Raw genomic sequence first — 24,239 nt, forward strand, 5'->3', positions numbered from 1 at the left:
AGACTGAATTGCACACAGAGAGAGACAAACTAGTTGAAGAAGGATGTAAGGACTGGGGTAAGAAGAGTAGATTTTGAGACTGAGCGGAAAAGAAGAGCAGGTATGGGACAAGCAGAGATGGGGAAGAGAGAAGATTTGGATAGAGAGAAATTTGGAGTGAATGGGATAAAAGGGCTGAACTCTGAGAGGATGAGCTTTACTGGGTGACCTTTCTTTCAGTGTCTGGAATGCAGAGCACCCCATGTTAGATCATTCCAGGCTTTCAGTAAAGACTAACTGTGAAACCCATTGAAAAGTGTGCTTTCTCATTATATACCTCCCATACATAGGTGATCACCTGCTATTGCTATCAACCTAGCTAAAATGGCAGGGATCTGAAAAGTTCACCTTGAGGTTCTAAGCATGCTCATGAACTGTCATGATGTCCATACAGTGCTACATAATGACATTTTGGAGAGAAAGAGGACTAGAGGAGTTCAGTATACTTTTTAGAAAGCAAGCAACCACACAAACAGGGAAACCAAATTTAAAAAAAATTATTTAGACCATGAAGTCAAGGACTTGGAAGATGAGAAGCATCAATATTTAGATTGCCTTTGGACTGTCAGTTCATGGCTTTCGGGCATGAATTATGGGACAGCATTCAGTTACAAAATCACAAGCTCTCTTACTAATAGGAGTCTTGTGTCATTTGTTACACTGGATGGATATATTAGTCTGGGAATGATCCAAGATTATGGAATGGAAAGGCACCTCTTTTGGCAATCAGACCTCTTATTTAGGCCCCAAACTTCTAGGCACTCATTATTCCTAACTATTGGCTCTGTATCATATGGATGAAGTATCACAGATGTAGTCATTTCCTTATATTTTTGTAGTGTAGTTATCTTTCTTTGGCTTGTGTATCAAGCTGACATTAGGCAGAGTTTTCTAGTAAATGCTTTTCAAAGTTTATTTGTAAAAATCAGAACATGCCCTTGTGAAATTTTCAGTCTTTTTTTTATTTAATAACTTATTAAACCAACAATATATTTAGTTAATTTTCTTGTGTAGTTAACTGTTCAGCCAAAATTAACATTTGAAGCACATATTGCTTAACATTCTGGCTAAGGATGTGAAATCAATACTGTATAACACATATCTCTTATAAATGTTCTCTCAGCTAACATTCATTCTTCTTCTCAGCCTTGCCTCATTCCACTACAGATCATGACTGGTATAATTCATATTTTAGGCTCATGTTGCAATATGAGCGGAGAATATATCAGAAGGTTCTCTACATTCTCTCTTCCCCCCTCATCCCCCAACTGATATCTGCTGTGGAACTGGAACAAACTAGTTTCAACCAATCTTTAGCCGTTCCTTATGTGAGATTTCCATTTTGGAAGAAAGCAAATGCCTAATAAATAATCCCTGACATGAACTAACTGGTATTGAGCCTGCTGAAGTGATTTGCAGACTATTTATAATAGAATGTTTGATTAAAGTCTGCAAAAATAGTGAATTTAGTTTATATATACAGTATGTGTGTGTGTATATAAGCACACATTTGCAGACATGTATACACTTTATATACAACCATTTATACATATGTAGCAATGGAAGATTTTCTCTTTTAAAAACGAGTCAGATTACATAGTTCAACAGATATGCTAAGTAATACCATCACTAAATATTTCAGCATCAGATGTTTGCAATCTCTACAATTTAATCTTTACAAATGTCCTAGAGATATAATTTATGCCTTCATTTATCTCTACTACGTGTGATAGGACTTGACATCTGCTTCCAATTAGAATTTTGTTTCGGAGAACATATTCTTCCTTTTGCCATTTTTGTGTTTGTAATGGCTTTTGCACATGGTTCAAAAACTTTAAACAAAGAAACTATATTTCATTTAGTAAATGTCAGCTGTTGTTATTGTAAGCAATTAAATAAGCACTTAGCATAAATGTGATTTTTTTTGAAGTACAATTTTAAGATTTGATACCTAAAGTATTTGCCTTTAATTCAAAAGCAGTTTAAAATCAGCTGTGTTTGTAATATACTTCTGCAAACTTAACCATTAAGAAATTTAATATTATTTTGAAAGAAACAAAGTTAAGTTCCAAAGACCTAAAATTGAGTCTACCATTTTTATTTTCTTTGAGGAGCTTGAATATGCTTGCTCTCTATATTTTCCCACTGATTCTGTTTTAATGAGTAAGCAAAATAGTGAATTTCTTAGAAGCACATTCCCAGAGCATTATTTCTTTTCCAAATATCTCTTTAAGTCTAAGCAATTTTGGCAGGAAAACAGTGTGTGATACTAGAGATGGAATTTTCTGCTACTTCACCTTTCCTTCTCCTCTATGGATCATTAGCTGACCTTACCTTAAAATAGTTTTCTTTGTAGGTGACATGGAAATGCCCAAATCAAAAGAAGTTCCCTAAAGATTGTTATCCTGACATGTCATTCCATTGTATAATATGTGTAGGCTGTCATCTTCACACATATACAACATATGGAGGCAGGGCCAGGAATAACGGCGGCAGATTTAAACGCGGTGTAACCGCCACCAACAGTCACTCGCCGAGGCAATCAGCTCCGGTGCAGGCACGTTCTGCAGCGGAGCGGGGGATCGCGGCGTGCAAGGGGGGTTTCCTGAGCCAGGGAAACCCCAGGGGAGCGCCGAGACCCGCCAGGAGCCGGCAGCTCTCAGGAAAGAGAGCGGCTGACGAGGCGTGGGTGGGGCCAGGAGTAACAGTGGCCACTCCCACAAAAGGCAGCCCTAGGGAGCGCTAGCGACTAGGGTGTGGCGCGGCACTTTGCGTGGGAGGGTGCCTCTTCGAAGGAGGGGCATTCCACTGGCCGAGTGGAGAGACTCGAAGTCCACATAACCCAGCAATCGGCACCGTTCTGTGACCATCTGCACAAGCCAAGGGTACTCATCCTACCTGACCCTCAAGGCAGAATGGTGGGCACTCGTCTGAGAGCAAAGGTTGCAGCTCTGGCTGGGGGGGTCTGCACCATCTACCCCAGCGGTGGCTGATGCCTCCACCCAGACAGAGCTGCTGAAGGGAGAGGCTGCAGTGCAGACCTCAGACTGCAGGAAATGCCTAGACCTTTCTCCTGGGGCAGGGACAGGCAGCAAAAGGTGTGCCCAGGTGGAGGACCTCCTGCAGCAGGTGGCTGAGCTGCAGGAGGCAGTGAGAAGGCTATGTAGCATCAGGGAGGCTGAGAAGGAGTTAGATAGCTGGTTCGAAGCATAGTCGGCAGCGGATCTACGGCCAAACAACCAAAAACTCCCCCATCAGCACACATGGGGGGGGCAATAATGTGGAAGAATGGAAGCTTGCAACAGCAAGGACCTGCAGGAGGAAGAGGCTTCACCTGAAGCCTGAGGTGCCCTTGCAGAACCGCTTCACTGCTCTGCAGACTGAAGAGGAAAGACCTGTCACATCAGGAGAGATGCTGGAGCTGAGTAAGGCAACCTGATCTGCTCCCCGTATAACAACCAGCCCAACTAAGAAAAGGCAATGGGTGATAGTAGTAGGCAACTCTCTTCTGAGAGGTACAGAGGCACCCATTTGCCAATCTGACGCACTCTCTAGAGAGGTGTGCTGCTTACCAGGGGCTCGTATCAGGGATGTCACCGAGAGACTACCAAGCCTCGTACAGTCCACCGACTATTATCCGCTGCTGTTGTTTCACGTGGGCACCAGTGATACAGCCGGGAGCAGTCTGAGGAGTATCAAGAAGGATTACAGAGCCCTGGGAGAGGCAGTAAGGGACTCTGGAGCACAGGTAGTTTTTTCATCAAGCCTCCTGGTCAAAGGGAAGGGGTTTGAAAGGGCCAGTCGAATCTGGTGAATCAACAGATGGTTACAGGACTGGTGCCACAGCCAGGCTACTTAGACCATGGGACTCGCTTTGAGAAACCTGGCCTACTGGGGGCTGATGGGGTCCATCTGTCAGAGAAGGGGAAGAGCATCTTTGGTCATAGGCTTGCCAAGCTGGTGAAGAGGGCTTTAAACTAAAGTTGCCGAGGGAGGGGAACCTCAATCCATCCCACTCCTACCACTTTGATGCCAGTGCCAGCAATAGATGCCCAGAGCCTGGAGAGGGATCACAGGTCAGCAGGAGAGCATCTGAAGAGCAGCACAAAGGAATTCCAGCCACTCCAGCCAGTAAGTCAGCTTCATCGGGGACCCAACTTAAATGCCTCTATGCAAACGCACATAGCATGGGGAATAAACAAGAGGATTTAGAGACATGCACACACCTGCAGGGCTATGATCTTATTGGCATCACAGAGATGTGGTGGGATGACTCCTATGACTGGAGTGTTGGAATGGAAGGATACAGGCTCTTTAGGAAGGACAGGCAGGGGAGATGAGGAGGGGGTGTCACCCTCTATGTCAATGACCAGCTGGAGTGCATGGAGCTCTGCCTGGGGATGGATGAGGAGCTGACCAAGAGCTTATGGGTCAGGATTAAAGGGAGGGCAGGGACAGGTGACATTATAGTGGGGGTCTGCTACAGGCCACCCGACCAGGAAGACCGAGCAGATGAGGCCCTCTATAGACAGATAGGAGCAGCCTCACGTTCACAAGCCCTGGTCCTCATGGGGGACTTCAACCACCCCGATATCTGTTGGAGGGACAACACAGCAGGGCATAAGCAATCCAGGAGGTCCCTGGAATGCGTTGATGACAACTTCCTTCTCCAAGTGATGGAGGAGCCAACGAGGAGAGGTGCTATGCTGGACCTTGTTCTCACCAACAAGGAGGGGCTGGTGGGGAATGTGAAGCTCAAGGGCAGCCTTGGCTGCAGTGACCATGAAATGGTGGAGTTCAAGATCCTTAGGGCAGCGAGGAGGGCGCACAGCAAGCTCGCTACCCTGGACTTCAGGAGAGCAGACTTTGGCCTCTTCAGGGATCTGCTTGGTAGAGTACCATGGGATACAGCCCTGGAGGGAAGAGGGGCCCAAGAAAGCTGGTTAATGTTCAAGGATCACCTCCTCCAAGCTCAGGAGCGATGCATCCCAACAAAGAGGAAGTCAGGCAAAAACACCAGGAGGCCTGCATGGATGAACAAGGAGCTCCTGGACAAACTCAAACACAAAAAGGAAGCCTACAGAGGGTGGAAGCAAGGACAGGTAGCCTGGGAGGAATACAGAGAAATTGTCCGAGCAGCCAGGGATCAGGTTAGGAAAGCTAAAGCCCTGATGATAGAATTAAATCTGGCCAGGGACGTCAAGGGCAACAAGAAAAGCTTCTATAGGTATGACGGTGATAAAAGGAAGACTAGGGAAAATGTGGGCCCTCTCCGGAAGGAAACAGGAGACCTGGTTACCCGGGACATGGAGAAAGCTGAGATACTCAATGACTTTTTTGCCTCAGTCTTCACCGGCAAGTGCTCCAGCCACATTGCCCAAGTCGCAGAAGGCAAAGGCAGGGACTGGGAGAATGAAGAACCACCCGCCGTAGGAGAAGATCAGGTTCGAGACCATCTAAGGAACCTGAAGGTGCACAAGTCCATGGGACCTGATGAGATGCATCCGTGGGTCCTGAGGGAACTGGCAGATGAAGTGACTAAGCCACTATCCATCATATTTGAGAAGTCGTGGCAGTCCGGTGAAGTTCCCACTGACTGGAAAAGGGGAAACATAACCCCCATTTTTAAAAAGGGAAAAAAGGAAGACCCGGGGAACTACAGGCCATTCAGTCTCACCTCTGTGCCTGGCAAGATCGTGGAGTGGATCCTCCTGGAAACTATGCTAAGGCACATGGAAAATAAGGAGGTGATTGGTGACAGCCAACATGGCTTCACTAAGGGCAAATCGTGCCTGACAAATTTGGTGGCCTTCTACGACTGGGTTACAGCGTTGGTGGATAAGGGAAGAGTGACTGACATCATCTACCTGGACTTGTGCAAAGCATTTGACACTGTCCCACATGACATCCTTGTCTCTAAAATGGAGAGACATGGATTTGATGGGTGGACCACTCAGTGGATAAGGAATTGGCTGGATGGTCGCACTCAAAGAGTTGCGGTCAACAGCTCGATGTCCAAGTGGAGACCAGTGACGAGTGGCGTTCCTCAGGGGTCGGTATTGGGACTGGCGCTGTTTAACATCTTTGTCGGCGACATGGACAGTGGGATTGAGTGCACCCTCAGCAAGTTTGCCGATGACACCAAGCTGTGTGATGTGGTCAACACACTGGAGGGAAGGGATGCCATCCAGAGGGACCTTGACAGGCTTGAGACATGGGCCCATGCGAACCTCATGAAGTTCAACAAGGCCAAGTGTAAGGTCCTGCACATGGGTTGGGGCAATCCCAAGCACAAATACAGGCTGGGCAGAGAATGGATTGAGAGCAGCCCTGAGGAGAAGGACTTGGGGGTGTTGGTTGACGAGAAGCTCAACACGACCCGGCAATGTGCGTTTGCAGCCCAGAAAGCCAACCATATCCTGGGCCGCATCAAAAGAAGTGTGACCAGCAAGTCGAGGGAGGTGATTCTCCCCCTCTACTCCGCTCTGGTGAGACCCCACCTGGAGTACTGCGTTCAGCTCTGGGGCCCCCAACATAAGAAGGACATGGACCTGTTGGAGTGAGTCCAGAGGAGGGCCACAAAGATGATCAGAGGGCTGGAGCACCTCTCCTATGAAGACAGGCTGAGAGAGTTGGGCTTGTTCAGCCTGGAGAAGAGAAGGCTCCAGGGAGACCTTATTGCAGCCTTTCAGTACCTAAAGGAGGCCTACAGGAAAGCCAGAGAGGGACTTTTTACAAGGGCCTGTAGTGATAGGACAAGGGGTAATGGCTTTAAACTGAAAGAGGGTAGATTTAGATTAGATGTAAGGAAGAAGTTCTTCACTGTGAGGGTGGTGAGGCACTGGAACAGGTTGCCTAGAGAGGTTGTGGATGCCCCATCCCTGGAAGTGTTCAAGGCCAGGTTAGATGGGGCTTTGAGCAACCTGGTCTAGTGGAAGGTGTCCCTGCCCATGGCAGGGGGATAGGAACTAGATGATCTTTAAGGTCCCTTCCAACCCAAACCATTCTATGATGATATCCACATCAGAACTGCAAAAGTGAGAGCCTTGTTTTCAAATCTGAAAGATTCCTAAATGATTCATACGTGCTTTCCTTACACAAAGATTTAATGAAGAATTAATTCCCAAAATGTTTTTTAAAAAAATCAAAGCATGCTAATTATTGGACAGAGGTGAGCTTTACTGGATTTCTGGAAACAGCAAGAGAAGTATTAAGGACTAGATCCTTGGCTGATTTGGGGGAGGACTGCTCATTTGTATCATTTAAATAATTTCCCCTAAGGAAAGGCTGTGGATGTTGTTTACCTGGACTTTACTAAAGCCTTTGACACAGTTTCCCACAGCATTCTCCTGGAGAAACTGGCTGCTCATGGCTTGGACGGGCATACACTTCGCTGGGTAAAAAACTGGCTGGATGGCCGGGCCTGAAGAGTTGTGGTGAATGGAGTTAAATCCAGTTGGCGGCCGGTCACAAGTGGTGTTCCCCAGGGCTCAGTATTGGGGCCGGTTCTGTTTAATATCTTTATCAATGATCTGGATGAGGGGATCGAGTGCACCCTCAGTAAGTTTGCAGACGACACCAAGTTGGGCAGGAGTGTTGATCTGCTTGAGGATGGAGATGCTCTACAGAGGGATCTGGACAGGCTGGATTGATGGGCCGAGGCCAATCATATGAGATTCAACGAGGCTAAGTGCCAGGTCCTGCACTTGGGTCACAACAACCCCATGCAATGCTACAGGCTTGGGCAAGAGCAGCTGGAAAGCTGCCTGGCGGAAAAGGACCTGGGGTTGTTGGTCGACAGCAAGCTGAACATGAGCCAGCAGTGTGCCCAGGTGGCCAAGAAGGCCAATAGCATCCTGGCTTGTATCAGAAACAGTGTGGCCAGCAGGACTAGGGAAGTGATTGTCCCCCTGTACTCGGCACTGGTGAGGCCGCACCTCGAATACTGTGTTCAGTTTTGGGCCCCTCACTACAAGACAGACATTGAGGTGCTGGAGAGTGTCCAAAGAAGAGCAATGAAGCTGGTGAAGGGTCTAGAGAGCAAGTCCTATGAGGAGCAGCTGAGGGAACTGGGGTTGTTTAGTCTGGAGAAAAGGAGGCTGAGGGGAGACCTTCTCGCTCTCTACAACTACCTGGAAGGAGGTTGTAGCGAGGTGGGTGTTAGTCTCTTTTCCCAAGTACCAAGTGATAGGACGAGAGGAAATGGCCTCAAGTTGCGCCAGGGGAGGTTTAGATTGGATATTAGGAAAAATTTCTTCACCGAAAGGGTTGTCAAGCACTGGAACAGGCTGCCCAGGGAAGTGGTTGAGTCACCATCCCTGGAGGTATTTAAAAGACATGTAGATGTGGTGCTTAGGGGCATGGTTTAGTGGTGGACTTGGCAGTGTTAGGTTTGCGGTTGGACTCAATGATCTTAAGGGTCTTTTCCAACCTAAATGATTCTATGATTCTATGATGCTCAGAGGTCTAAAGCACCCTTACATTACTGTAATATGTATAAACCATAATTGTAGTTGACTAGTCAATGGCCTGGACTTGGTAGAAAGGGGCAATGTACATGAATGGCTTGCAAATGAGAGTGAATGCATTCCTTTTTTTGTTATCAGTCAACTCAAGGCACCTTTAGCCTCCACTTAAATCCACATTTGTATTTGTCATGTATAATGGAGGAAACCCTTGCAGATGTGCTAGAAATTCAACTTTATTAGAACTTTTTGGTTGTTCTTTGTATAAGGGAGCATAAATCAGGTTTCAGTAGCCTTAAAGGATGTTTTGAATCACTGTATGACTATGGCATGATCTTCCCTGAGCTAATTTGACTGGCTTAACAAGTGTTCTGTCATTGAGTCTCCTCCAAGTGGTGAGGATGCCATTAAGAAGCACAAGTCTTATGTATGATAAATGCAGAACAACAGATACTGTTTTTTACTATTTACTGGGCAGGGGCTTTTCATTGACCAAATATCTCTATCTTGATCCTGGATTTCCTGCTCCCTTGCTTTACCTGGCTGTCAGCAATTGTCAAGTGAGTCACCACAGAAAATGTTTTCCTTGGAAACTTTGCATTTTTAAAAACTGTGGATGTTAGACCCTGAGGCTGGTTTGTAATATTAAATAAGAAATTGGCAGCCCTCCTGGCATGGAGGAATGGCACAAGGCCAGCACAGCCCAACTCAACTTTCCTAATTGCCCTGGCTTTAGGCCATGCCAGAGGTGAGAGGATGTATTCCCAAGTTAATGTCAGCAAGCAGCGCAGGCCAGCTGCTCCCATGGGACAGGGAGCCAAGCATGGGAACAAGGCTGGCAGGGCAGGGGTTGGCAGTTGGGTTCTACAGGGCATGAGGGAGGGAGCAAGGCAGGCCCAGGACCTGCAGCCAGGGTCAGCCCAGAGTCCAGATAAGTTTGTGGGGATGAGGCACAGGCAGATCCATAGTGATGAAGCCAAGCCAGAAAGTTGATCCACAGGTCAGGAACAGGTCTGGTGACGGTAACCAGGGTCAGATACTACCCAATGATCAACATGCAGGTCCATAGAGATAAGACCGGGCTGAGGTCAAGCTGGGAAGTAGTCCCAGGGTCTGGATCAATGAGGTTGTCCTCGTTTTGGCTGGGATAGAGTTAATTTTCTTCCTAGTAACTGGTACAGTGTGTTTTGGATTTAGTGTGAGAATACTGTTGATAACACACTGATGTTTTTAGTTGTTGCTAAGCTTATCCTAAGCCAAGGACTTTTCAGGTTCCCATGCTCTGCCAGGAAGCAGGTGTACAAGAAGCTGGGAGGGAGCATAGCCAGGACAGCTGACCCGAACTAGCCAAAGGGATATTCCATACCATGGAACGTCATGCCCAGTATATAAACAGGGGGGAGTTGGCCGGGAGGGGCGGATCGCTGCTCAGGCATCAGTCAGCGAGTGGTGAGCAATTGCATTGTGCATCACTTGTCTTTTCTTGAGTGTTATTTCCTTTTTTTGTTATATTCCCTTTCATTACTATTATTATATATTATTATTAGTTAGTATTATATTTTATTTTACTTTAGTTATTAAACCATTCTTATCTCAACCCACGAGTTTTACTTTTTTTTAATTCTCCTCCCCATCCCACTGGGAGCAGGGATGAGTGAGTGAGTGAGCGAGCGGCTGCGTGGTGCTTAGGTGCTGGCTGGGGTTAAAGGACCAGGCATGGGCATAGTTGTGACAGAGCTGTAGACAGGTACACCTACAATCAATCCAGCTCAGACAGGTACTGAAGGCCCTAGGCTGACCTGAAATGGGGCTCCTGGGCCCATGGGCAGGGATGTGGGTGGAAGTCCCAGGTGAGGCTGCTCAGGATCATTAATGCCTGTTAGTGCCCTCAGGGCCCCGAGAGCTAAATTTTGATCAGATCTTGGAGAGTGTGGAATTGGAGAGAGGTAAGAGCATCTGGGTAAGACAAGCAGCAAAAAGGAAGAAAAGTTGTATGTTAAGTTGGGTATTGTAGGTCCCAGGAGAAGAGGCAGCTGTGTTAGGTACCAAATCTTGCTGGAGACTGTTTTTCATAAACAGTTTGGAGTCAGGTGGTTACATAGGAACCAGGCTGACCTGCCTTCTTTTCCTGGGTGTCACGCAGCATGTAGCCTTTTATTTGAAAGGTCCTGCTACCTCTTCCTCCTCTTCCATTTTGCCTTCCCCCAACCCTCACTCCCAGACTTCCCTAGAACTGCTTCATTGGATTTTCCCCCTTCATTCCCACTTCTGAGACCTCCATTTCTCGATCCAAAGAGTCAGGAGAGTGAGGTTGAGGGATATTCCAAGCTTCTTAGAGCAGCTGCCATCCCAGTCAATTGTATCTGTCTGATTCCTGGGTCTATATGTTCCAACCTTACAGCAGATGTGAGCCATAATGCAGAGCTCAAACTAATAAGCCTGGCAGAGTTCCAGCTTCCATCCCTCTGCTTTGACACAGGTACCTCATTAAGTGAATGCATCTTACCAGCTAGAAACAGCTAGTCTGGAGGGACCTTAACAGAGAAGAATTAGGTCTTCTTTAACTTAGGCCTAGTAGTACAAATGAAGGACTTTGAGCAGACTTCAGGGGCAGGGAAATTGTTGCTTGCTTTTTCTGATCACAGTCTGTATCAGAACTTTTAATTGGACAACTAAGGGAGAGCATACTGACTACTCACCAATAGGAACGTCATAACGAATTGATTGCTGCATGAGAGACATAATTAATGCAAGTCACATGATGCATGCAAAAGAGGAGAGAAACTTAAATTCTTGATGTTAGCTGGCTGAAAGTACTGCCTTGCTCTATTGGGGTGTTGGGACTTGACTCCTCTCTTGGGAAAACATACTAGCTCGTGTGGTTGATAGTAAGAGGCTAGGTTAACACCTATGGTGTAAGCTAATTTATTCTGCTTTTAAGTGTCTGACTTTGTGAGGACTGCTTTGCAGACCTACTTTACTGAAATAAACCATGGGGTTTGTGGAACTGTTAATTAAATTCTCTTCTTAACTTTTAGAAGCTTTATTTATATTTTTCCAATTATGTTTTTGAATAGCTGTATACTAGAATAATATATGGTAGTATAATTAGGAACAAGGACATGGAATTATGGAGGGAAAAATTATGTTGGATAATATGAAAAATAATTTGAAAATTAAAAGTATGGAAAAAAAAAATTGTCACATTCCATAAAGCAGAGTGCTTCCTGCAAATGTTTTACTGTTATTTTCAATTCATTGAAATAAGTGTTTGAATATTTCTATCTTGTTTTTTGTCTTCTGTAGGCTTCTGGGCCTGTGAAATAGGCAAGATGATTGGCTTGCAGCATCCTCTTGTCACAACATACTGATGATGAACAGGTACATCAACTATCCCTGAATTGAAAGCCTTAAAAAGAGAATTGCCTGTGAATTGTGACTTAGAAGGATCATATTATCTAAGGCAAGAAAGGTATGGTCTTTTATTTGGTCCATATGAAAGTGAGGAGAAGATGAAGCTGCAGGACTCATGGGTAACAAATGGAGTCCCACCAGGTAACTAAGAACATTAAATCTTTAAACTTGATAAGCACTAGCATGTGTTTTAATATGTATAAATCCAACCCTGTCACATTGCCTTATGTGATGGAAAATAGAAAGTATTTGCAATGCATGATTGTATTACAGAAACTTTTTTTCCCCAAAGAATAGTTGTAACCTCTAATGATAAGAGTAAATAGAAATAAAAATGTAACATAAAAAGACTATTTGAAATAGGCACGAAATACACATCTACAACATAGTCTTACCCTACTCTCTGAACAGGTGCCTGTGGGTTGTGATTAGATGCAGTTACTAGATCTGTATTATATAGCCTTTTGCAACTGAATAGGGATTTCTCTAAGCTACAGTTCTCTCCAGCATACTGACAGGGGCTTTGGATTTTTGGCTGTTCCCGAGAGATAACATGGTTGTCAAATAGGAACACAGATATAGCAAGGGAATGTCTTAAAATGCTGTGCTCAGATATAAGTGCAAGAGAACTATAGATTTGTACAGAATTTTTGTACAAAAAAAATCCCAACCCTGTCATACTGCTGCTTATAAAAAATAAAAATGAAAAAAAATATTACTGTGCTGTATCTCAGCTCCAGCTTTCCATTCACTTCTGGATAGTAAGTTATATTAAGTCGATGGTCTTGCTGTTTTTAAAAAAAAACAAAACAGAAGGTGTTTCCTAAGGAAGAACAATCAGCATTGTTGGGCTTGGGAAGCTGTGACAGTGCAATCCAAAACTTATTGTCTCCACTAGTGTCGAGTCCCTCTACAGAGTGATATTCAATAACGCTTAGAGCCCAGACTGAAGGCTGAAATATATCCAGGAATTCACTAAACACCATGGAAATCATAAGCTGACACAGGCAATATATTTCTTTCCCTCCCCAAATTGTTGGCATATTGAGGAAAAATAAGTCATAGAATCATAGAATATCTCAAGTTGGAAGGGATCCATAAGGATCATCGAGTCCCAACTCCCAATTTTGAATTTATTTTAAATTAAAATAAATAAGTGTTGTAAATGTAACTCAGAAGAATGTTTAACTTCACATTTAGTTTCCAAGTGCATCCCTCCTCTCTCCCTACCAAACAGAAGAGATATGCTCATATAGTAGACAGACACTCAATAAAAGAAGAACTGGATAGGGCTGATAAATGACCGCAAGTATGCTGAGAAGCACTGAATTTCAAGCATTAAAATTTGTAAGTGCAAAGACTGTCCAATAGCTGGCAACATCTAGGTGTTATTCAGTAAAAGCATTGGGAAGTTTATTTTGAATCTATTTGGGATTCTTCCTCTGCTTCTGGAAGCAGCATGACTCTCTTAAAACAAACCTAGTGCTATGATCCAAACAACATTATGGATCTAATTAGGACACATTTATAGCAGCTTTTGGAGGGGGGAAAAAAAGCAGGAAGTCAGGCCACTGTTACCGTGCTTACAGACACCCTGTTGTCTTGGTTTCGGCTGGGGTAGAGTTAATTCTCTTCTTAGTAGCTGGTACAGTGCTGTGTTTTGGATTTAGTGTGAGAATGATGTTGATAACACACTGATGTTTTAGTTGTTGCTAAGTAGCGCTTATCCAGCCAAAACCAGGACAGGTGGGGGAAGCTGTTTTTAAGATTTGGTTTTATTTCTCATTACTCTGGTTTGACTGGTAATAAGTTAAATTAATTTTTTTCCCCCAAGTCGAGTCTGTTTTGCCCCTGATGGTAATTGGTGAGTGATCTCCCTGTCCTTATCTCAACCCATGAGCCTTTCGTTATATTTTCTCTCCCCTGTCCAGCTGAGGAGGGGAGTGATAGAGTGGCTTTGGTGGACACCTGGCATCCAGCCAGGGTCAACCCACCACACTTGTCTATGACTTTTATATTATTTCATCTGCTATGGGCCAGATGTCTTTTTTTCTTCTTAATATTAAGTGTAGGCATATGCATTGGCTTTACACAGTGCAAACTATGACTTGATTCAGGCAATTGGACAGATTTACATTTGTTTTTCACATCACTTTGAGATGAGTGACTTGAGTTTTTAATCACTTGGGGCCCTAGCTACACCCAGAATATCTTGGCTCAATTCATTAGCAGAAAGAAACTCTCACCTGCTGACATAAAGACATTAAAATGAAACAAAACTCTTTAGTTATTACCTACCACACCAGGCATTTGAAAAAAGGGTAGCAAACATGTTAGTAAGAAGTATCTGTCCCTAAGCTAACTCTTACACCAAGCACATCAACCACAAAAATTGAAATTCCACCCAACAATTCTCTAAATCAAACACATCAATAAAAGAATAAAGAAAAGAAAATTCTTTATAACACTAGTCTTAAATTTCAGAGGGGAAAAAAAGGTTAATTACATTGTGATCTTTGTAATTACTTTTTTGACTATTCTGTCTTCTGTAGGCTGTTTCATTCACCTAGGGATGACAATGAAATGAAACAGGTAAGTTTATTCAGCATTCACGGACAAGGTGGAAAATACATTGGTCTTGTATAGGTACATTCAGCAATGTCCAAGCCTCTCCCAACAGCTACCTCAGCTTTTCCTAAATGCAAATCAGGCTTACAGGGGAGGAAAGGGATTATTTGATAAGGTAACATGGTGACATAGAAATACAGGTAATGAAGAGAAATGGGAGTTTATATAAATAATTTTCTTTCCCTTTAACTTTCTAAGCAGCATTTTTAATCAGTTTTCATAAATTAAGTTTTTCAGCAATGGATTATGTTTTCAGAATGGGGAAATGACAGAGAACATACTTGCTGAATGAATATTTCAGAGTAATTTTTTACTTGTTATTTATTTATTTAACATCTTTGCTGGGTGACAGGTAATAATGGCTGAATAACACACTGCCGAATCTAAGAAAAAGGATAAAACTGAACCTATTTTCTCCAAATAAACAGAAAAAAACCCTAGTGTTTACAGCATGTCTAATATTTTTCTCCCCTTCTTAATTTTATCATATTGATGCTACATTTAAGTGAGTGACAAGAAGGAGCACTTAAACTCAAAATTTTTAATTTAATAAAAATGATTTTATTCCAAATTTGTGATCCCCCCCAGCTATGTGCCAAAACATGCCCTCTTCTAATTGCTCTCATTGTATGAATCTCTGCAACACACCTGCAAGACACCATGGTAGTTCAGTAAGGTCACCAGCAATTTCCTCTTGGCAAGATTCAACCTTTCTCCAACATCGTTATCCTTGAACTTTTTGCCACTTTTGATATTTCCTGAATCCTGAAGTTGTGAAATCTCTCCTCTTGCAACTATTTGGCATTACAGACCACATTCAGTCCTCAAATATACACATACAACTCTCAGCAATTTCAAAAGGGAGCTGTTCATATGCACAATGGAAACAACTGTATGCTTCAAAGGAACAGTCAAATTGCATATTTTGCTCTTGGTGGGCGTTTTGATTTTGATGTTTTTGTGCCTAATGATCATTACTTAGAAAGTTTATCCTGGAAACTCTATCCTTTACAGGTTAACTGGTTTCTTATTCCATTCCTGATACTGGGAAAGAAGCAGAAAAATCCATAATGCACTGACAGATTCCTCTGCTCAAAGACAGTATTTCACTATAAACAGAGCTTTAGCCCTGGATGGTGAAGTGCTTCCCAGTACACCCATACTTCAGAAATAAGATAATCATTTCATTTTCAGAAGAGGTCTTGCCTTCTTTTTTCTGCAAATTCCTTATCTAATGTAGTGATATTAAACCCATAAAGCGCATCTACTTTATGGTTCAACCTGTGCTTGCAAAAGGAGTCTATCTGCTATTGCTTGTCATCCCTGATGCCACCAACAGTCAGAATTTATCATCTCTTTCATATTTATTGATCAAACTGCTCACATAATCGTTCCTCAGTCTGCTCTGTCCAAACTTGCATTAGCAAAGATCTACTGTTTCAGTCAAATGAGCAGGGTCACCATAAACAAGGGTGAGACAAGAGGGGATGATGGCATTCTGTGTGGTGAGCTGCCCTGATCTCCATGATTACAGCTGCAGTTACATCTTCCTCATAAGGACTTCTGCTCTCTTGAGTAACCACTACCTGACCCATGTATCATAGAATCATAGAATATCTCAAATTGGAAGGGACCCATAAGGATCATCGAGTCCAACTCCCTGCTCCTTGCAGGACTACCTAAAACTAAACCATATGACTAAGAGCGTCATCCAGACTCTCCTTGGAACTCTGACAGGCTTGGTGCCATGACCACTTCCCTGGGGAGCCTGTTCCAGTGACTGACCACCCTCTCAGTGAAGAGCCTTTTCCTAATGTCCAATCTGAACTTCCCCTGACACAGCTTCATTCCATTTCCTCGTGTCCTATCCCTGGTCACCAGAGGGAGGAGATCAGCACCTCCCCCTCTGCTGCCCCCCTTGAGGAAGTTGTAGACTGCGATGAGGTCACCCCTCAGCCTTCTCTTCTCCAAGCTGAACAAACCAAGTGACCTCAGCCGCTCCTCATAAGTCTCGCCCTCGAGGCCTTTCACCATCTTGGTCGCCCTCCTCTGGACACACTCTAATAGTTTGATGTCCCTCTTATATTGAGGCACCCAAAACTGCACACAGTACTCGAGGTGGGGCCACACCAGTGCAGTGTAGAGGGGGACAATCACCTCCCTCGACCGGCTAGCTATGCTGTGCTTGATGCACCCCAGGACCCGGTTGGCCCTTTTGGCTGCCAGGGCACACTGTTGACTCATATTCAACTTGCCATCAACCCAAACCCCAGATCTCTTTCCGCGGGGCTGCTCTCCAGCCTCTCATCCCCCAATTTGTATGTATAACCAGGATTACCCTGTCCCAGGTGCAGAATCTGGCACTTGCTCTTGTTAAATTTCATATGGTTGGTGATTGCCCAGCTCCCTAGTCTATCCAGATCTCCCTGTAAGGCCTCTCTACCCTCGAGGGAGTCCACAGCTCTTCCTAGTTTAGTATCATTGGCAAACTTACTTAATGTACATTCGACTCCTGCATCCAGATCATTTATAAAAACATTAAAGAGCACTGGCCCTAAAACTGAGCCCTGGGGAACCCCACTGGTGACTGGCTGCCAGCCTGATGTAACCCCATTTACTATAACTCTTTGAGCCCGACCCGTCAGCCAATTGCTCACCCATCGTATTATGGACTTGTCTAGCTGTATGCTGGACGTTTTGTCCAGAAGGATACTGTGAGAGACAGTATCAAAAGCTTTGCTAAAATCCAAAAAAACCCACATCTACTGGCTTCCCTTGGTCAACTAGATGGGTGACCTTGTCATAAAAGGAAATTAAGTTGGTTAAGCAGGACTTTCCCCTCATGAACCCGTGCTGGCTACGACCAATGCCTGCATTGTCTCTCAAGTGTTTTTCAATAACTCCCAGAATAACCTTCTCCATAATTTTACCAGGCACTGAAGTGAGACTGATAGGCCTGTAATTACCAGGGTCTTCCTTCTTACCCTTTCTGAAAATTGGGACAACATTTGCCAGCTTCCAGTTGACTGGGACCTCTCCAGACTCCCAAGACCATTGAAAAATAACAGAGAGAGGTCCCGTGATGACATCAGCCAGCGATTTCAGTACCCTGGGATGAATCCCATTGGGCCCCATGGACTTATGCACATCCAGCTGGAGCAGCAAGTCTCAAACAAGTTCAGAGTTGGCTGGGAGTTTATCATCCCCCCAGTCACGGTCTTCCAACACAGGGCTCCAGGGGTCCCAGAGCCCATCATCGGTGTTAAAGACAGAGGCAAAGAAGGCATTAAATGTCTCTGCTTTGTCTATGTCCCTATTTGTGAGGTGACCGACCTCATCAAGTAATGGACCAATGTTATCTCTGATCCTCCTTTTGCTGTTAACATATTTTAAAAAAGCCCTTTTTGTTGTCCTTCACAGTGCTGGCCAGCTTGAACTCTAATCGAGCTTTGGCCGCATGAATTTTCTCCCTACATTGGCGAACAGCATCTCTGTAGTCCTCCCATGTCACCTGTCCTTGCTTCCAATGTCCGTACACTTTTCTTTTCCGCCTAAGTTCTAGGAGATCCCTGCTCAGCCAAGCTGGCCTTCTGCCCTGCTTGCTTGACTTCTGACACTGGAATTGCCTGCTCCTGTGCTCTTAAGAGATGGCTCTTAAGAAGTGACCAGCGTTCCTGGACCCCTATACCTTCAAAAGCAGATTCCCAGTGGACCTTATTAACTAGTTCCTTCAGCAGCCCGAAGTCTGCTCTCCCCATATCCAGGGTCGAAGTTTTGCTGGCACTTTTTCTCCTATATCGCCAATGATTTGAAACTCAACTACTTTGTGGTCACTGTGACCAAGACAGCCACCATTCACCACTTCTCCCATAAGTCCCTCTCTGTTTACAAACAACAAATCTGGGAGGGCACTTTTCCTAGTCGGCTCCCTTAGTACCTGCACCAAGAAGTTATCATCTTCAACATGCTTCAGGAATTTCCTGGACCTGTTTGTGTCTGCTGTATGATATTCCCAGTTGATGTCTGGGAAGTTAAAATCACCCATAAGGACAAGGGCAGTTGATCTAGAGATATCCCTTAATTCCTTGTAGAATAATTCATCAATGTCATTATCCTGGCTGGGTGGTCAATAGTAGACTCCCACAACAACATCTGCTTTATTTGCTTTCCCCTTCATCCTTACCCAGAGGCTCTCAACCATGTCGTTGCCAACTGCAAGCACCAAGTAGGTCTTATTAACATAGAAGGAAGTTTCTATGTTTCTCCACTTTCTTTCTACTTCATTGTTGAATTTGCATGACCTTAGGGTTAAACAAATATGTATAAAGGACAGTGTAACTGCAGTGACAATAAACTTGATCCTGCAGGTAACTAGGGATTTACGCACACCATTTTTCTCGTGTAGGATGGCAAAGGCTTGAACATACTCATTGATGAATTCCATATAACTATTATATATCTAGATTGCATAACTATTTAAAATGTAAGCATTTTCAGTGTAATTAGCAAGTATATAATAAGCGTCAAATATTTGTGCAGCTTTTGGAAAAGAACTTTTTGAGTCTGATTTAGACAGAATAATGGAGCATATTGAGGCTGCTATGGAAATGGTCCCAGTTCTGAAAAAAGACATCATAAACACAATTGCGGGTCCTATCACCTATTCTCCAGACATTCTTCCTATGATGGGACCACATCAGGGTGTCAGAAATTACTGGGTAGCTATTGGTTTCGGGTGAGTAAATTCTTCATGACAACTTTTGTCTGCCATATTGTAAAAATGGCAGTCAGCTCAAGCTTTGCAAAATTTCATGGGTTTGGGGGTTGTTTTGCACATATCTTATGTAAAATGTAATTGGAAATAGTCTTAATAACCACTACCCACATATTACAAGCTCATCCTTCTCTTATTTCTTCCTTGTAATTCTCACTATTTTTTTCAGTTTGTTTCCCCCTTTTATTCTGGAGGCCAATATCTGTGACACTCTGTGAAGCAGCAAGAAATGGGTACTTGGTACTATCTGTGCAGAAAGTTAAAGCCATAAAAGTGCTCGGCTTTACAATACACTTTCCAGTTCATTTTATGCATCGCTTTGAATTACATTGTGTTCAACAATTGTTTGGCATATGCAGAAACTGGTGTCACTGAAGTTGTGGCAAGAATGAGTGGTACAGGGAGAACTTCTAATATGAAGTATTAACTTTTGGGTGAAGAGTTGAAGGCATACTAAGCAGAAGGCACTGCCAGCATACTGGGTGACTGACTGCTCTAGGGATATGAACGTAATGGTTCTGACTGTTGAAGGTTGAGCTGAAAAATGATGTTGCTGGGTGTTGGAGGAAAGCAAATGAAGAGGGTAGTGTGACAACAGGAATGGGTGTTTTACTGGTGTCATTTATTCTCTCCTGCCCATTATGATATTTTCTTTGAATGTGATTTACATCTTATGTGCTCTGGCCCCACTGAAGTCAGTGGTAAAACTCTTACTGACTTCTCTTTAATTGTCTTAGTTTGCCCATTGATTCAAGATGGATAGAATGAACTGAATCCAATTCCAGGCACATGTTATTGAACATTGTTTTTCCAATTGCCTAATTTGCTGTTCAAAATCCAGCTCAGCTTTTTCCAGTTTTCTTTCAGTCCAAACCAAACAAACCCTCAGATCATAAGATAAGGCAGTATCACTAACATGCTTTCAGAGGCCCTCAAAATAAAAGTTTGGTAATTTTGCAATGATTCATTGTGAAAGGTATTCATCTTTGCTGCTTGGATTTAAAAAAAACCAAACCAAACAACAAAACTGTTATCTTTTAGTAACATTTGCAGAACTTATAGTTACAGAAGTGGTTTGCCTAGTCCTAGTTCACAAAAAAAAGACTGTTTAAGTTCATTATTGTGCTGCCAGACTTTGAAGCCTGTTTTCCTTCATTGGTGTCAATGGGAACAGAATCAAAGTTCCATATAGGAATAACTGAAGACCAGTGTTATATGTTTAAGTTTCTTAAAACAACTTATTTCAGAAATTTGATTAATCTCTAAATGTTTAGACACAGGTCGCAATTATGTTGCTGTCATTGGATTACTTTGTCTGCTTTTCAGGGACTTTTGACTCTGTTCTACACTTCTGGGTCACTGCAGTGTTTCTACCAGTGTTGTAATTTTTTGTGTGCATTAGCAAATCCTTATCTCATAGTCAACTAGCAGGGACATTGTGACAGAGGACTTAGTGCTTTTAGTTTAGAGGAATTTTATTATCTAAAATTATCAGCTTGCTAGGCATTTTAATGTGCAAAGAAGTTAAGTATAGTTAGCAGAGCTTGTAGCACTGTTTATTATTAAGGTTGCTCAATGCTTCTCATTTAAGACTGTTTTATTTACTTATAGGTTTGAAAATGTTAACAAGAGTAGGCTAGAATTTTATTCAGAAAAGTTTAAGTCAAAGCAGTGTAACCATTCCAAAGAACGAGATTATTGGAAGGTATGTTGTTTTGCTGTGTTAAGTTTTTTGGGGTGAAGTCTGTCTTTTGAAAAGCTCTAATCTCCCCAATTTCTGAGAATGAACTTCACATTTGGCAGAAGCGACCTTTCTCTAAAAGATATGCCTTTCTGCCATTCTTCACAAAATCTATCCATGAGGCCCATTGTCCTGGTTTTGGCTGGGATAGAGTTAATTTTCTTCTTAGTAGCTGGTACAGTGCTGTGTTTTGGATTTAGTGTGAGAATAATGTTGATAACACTCTGATGTTTTAGTTGTTACTAAAAGTAGCGCTTATCTTAAGCCAAGGACTTTTCGGTTTCCCATGCTCTGCCAGCAAGCAGGTGTGCAAGAAGCTGGGAGGGAACATAGCCGGGGCAGCTGACCTGACCTAGCCAAAGGGGTATTCCATACCATGGAACATCATGCCCAGTATATAAACAGGGGGGAGTTGGCCAGGAGGGGCGGATCGCTGCTCTGGCATCAGTCAGCGGGTGGTGAGCAATTGCATTGTGCATCACTTGTCTTTTCTTGGGTGTTATTTCTCTCTCTTTTTTTGGTTATATTCCTTTTCATTACAATTATTATTATATTATTATTATTAGTTAGTATTATATTTTATTTTACTTTAGTTATTAAACTGTTCTTATCTCAACCCACGAGTTTTACTTTTTTTTTCCTGATTCTCCTCCCCATCCCACTGGGAGGGGGGAGGGGTGAGCAGCTGCGTGGTGCTTAGTTGCTGGCTGGGGTCAAACCATGACACCCATTCACAAGCCTTTATAAATGTTACAGCTCATAAACACTTGACAGAGATTCACTAAATCTTACACTAGAAGTCCTGAATTGTATCTACAGTAGTATTCCACAGCCAGAGACTGAACAGGAGTTTTTCTGTAGAAATGGGATAGAAAATCGGCTAAACCTGTGACAAAGACACTAGAAAAGGGACCATGGTGTGCAGGGACTCAGATTTCCTAGGAAAAAGGAGTGGAATGAGAAACTTCAGGAGTTGAAAATCAGTGAGAAGCAAGGACTCATAAACAAGTAAAACACAAGAATAGGACAGGAACAATGGGGAGCATAGCACAGAGCAAACCAAGTTTGGCAGGGATTGGAAGGATTGTGTTCATTAAGGAAATTTTCTCTAAATCCTTATATGAAGACTGAGATTCCTAAGCTGTACCGCTCTACAGCTACTTGTAACATCCCATCCCTGCAAAGCATGTGTTTGATTCCTGTGTAGCAGAACTTCAGTGGATATATTAATACAATCAGCTCTCCATTATCTGAGGTGATGAGGGATTTGGGCACCCTGTGTAATTTAAAATCTCTGATAATGTAGGCCCAGCTAGGAGCACCATACAGAATCAACTGATTGCACAGTCAGAACTGCAAAGCTCTGCAGAATGCAGAGACCAGTCAGCCCAAGTGCAGTGCTGCACCTGTAGTAGCAACTCCACATCGCGGGGCTGCCTCCCAGGCTGTCTTGCCCCCGGGTTAACCTGCCACCAGCTCAGCAGCCTTCAGCTGAAGCTAAAAAGCTTCATTGTATTTGGTCTGTCACCACCCACAGTCACGCAATGGTCTCTGTGCTGCGTTCCCCTGTGCTTTTGGCTGCAGTGAATGGTGCAGGGAGACTTAAGCTGGCTAAAACTTCTGGAGCTGTTCCTGAAGGCATTGTAGCCATGCTTGCAAAACCTATGAATAACTAAGAGTTGCCTAATTAAATTAACACCAGCAACGGCTAGCTCTTCTGTAGTACTTAGAGTGGCAGTTTACAAGCACTCATCCTTACCGCATCGACTGCAGTGATACAAGCTTGTGCTGAGAAGATTTCTGCTGAACAGCCTAAAGGAGCGTGTTTGGCAGAATTCCTTCATGTACTCAACTGTTTGATATTTCTGTTTTATTTAAAAAAAAAAAAATTACAGATAAAAAAACACTACATCAAAGTAATCTCATGAAGATTATGAAGTCAGGCATTCTACAGTTAGGAAGTGCCAGAACTAAGTTGTCTATGTAATCTGAATTCATTCTTATGCAAATGCATTAGAATTAAATGATTACATCCTTCTTTTTTTTTCCCCATAAGATCTTTGCCTGTTTAATTGATGGCATATGTGAGAAATGTGAATGTGATTCGTGTGAGTAAAAAAACAGAATAGAAGAGGGAGGATTGGTTCATGTAGATATGAAGACATAGTTGAGTGAAAGCACCATTGTTTTAATGCAACTGCGGACCCTAACGGGGAAGATTGTGTAATCGCAAACTGCAGAAGTTCCTTTATCTATGGGGTTGTAAGTTTCTAAGTGGTACAAGCTTAAAACCGGTTGGGGGACGATTGATTACCAGAAGGAATGACAGAAGACACGCGCTGCACGAGATAAGAAGGCGAAGAGTTCAACCTTAAAAATCTGTATAAAGGTCGCTGAGGAAGACTCTTACTTCATCCCAAGACCCCCGCCCAAGACCACCAAGAGGCAGTGTGCATGTGAAAGAGACTTGCAAAACTCATTTTAATACGAAGCGAAGAACAATTTGCATATCGCATCACCCTGTTAAATATGTAAGAGTATAGACTATAAACGCTATATGCTGCTGTCTGTAGGTGTGCGTGTTGGTAGAGCCCAGGCTCCCCGCGCACCCAGCGCTGTTTGCTTGCCTTTATTCGCTAATAATCCAAGTTCCTGTTAACGCATTATTTCGGGACTCGGTCATTTATCACAGCATAGAATTCAGAATGCAAAGTTGATGAGCAGCAATTCAAGTTTGTCTTAGCTTCACTATTCAGTATGAGTGTCTGTGATTTAATTGCTGCATGCTAATCTAAACTTGGTTTTGGACGGACTTACTATTTCTTCAAGGATTTTTCTGTTGTGCTTATTGGAGCATTTCACAAATAACTAAGAATTTATTTTCACATCTTCCCTAGACAGAAGGATATTTTGGCACTTTTTTTTAGACATGACAAACTAATTCACAGAGGTATTAAAATCAAAAGTTCTTTGGTATTAATAATTATTTGTCATTAACCATTGGAGTGTCAAATCTGAGATGCCTGTAATTTAGCATTACATAGTACTGTTTGGTCACATGTGGACTGAGTGGTGACATACACATATTGCAGCACAACAAAGATCCTTGTCTCCCAGTTGTCCAGTTCAGGTACCTCACGGGAGCACATTTCACACATAGCCTTTTCCCCATGGATGT

At 43.3% G+C, this 24,239-nt stretch overlaps 1 pseudogene; it reads left to right on the top strand.

The window, feature by feature from the left end:
* The window catches only part of LOC127028686 (dimethylglycine dehydrogenase, mitochondrial-like), a 61,829-nt pseudogene that overhangs the window by 22,761 nt on the left and 14,829 nt on the right, over nt 1-24,239 (top strand).

This window comes from Gymnogyps californianus, unplaced genomic scaffold (genome assembly GCF_018139145.2).
Source record: "Gymnogyps californianus isolate 813 unplaced genomic scaffold, ASM1813914v2 HiC_scaffold_39, whole genome shotgun sequence".
Lineage (NCBI taxonomy): Eukaryota > Metazoa > Chordata > Aves > Accipitriformes > Cathartidae > Gymnogyps > Gymnogyps californianus.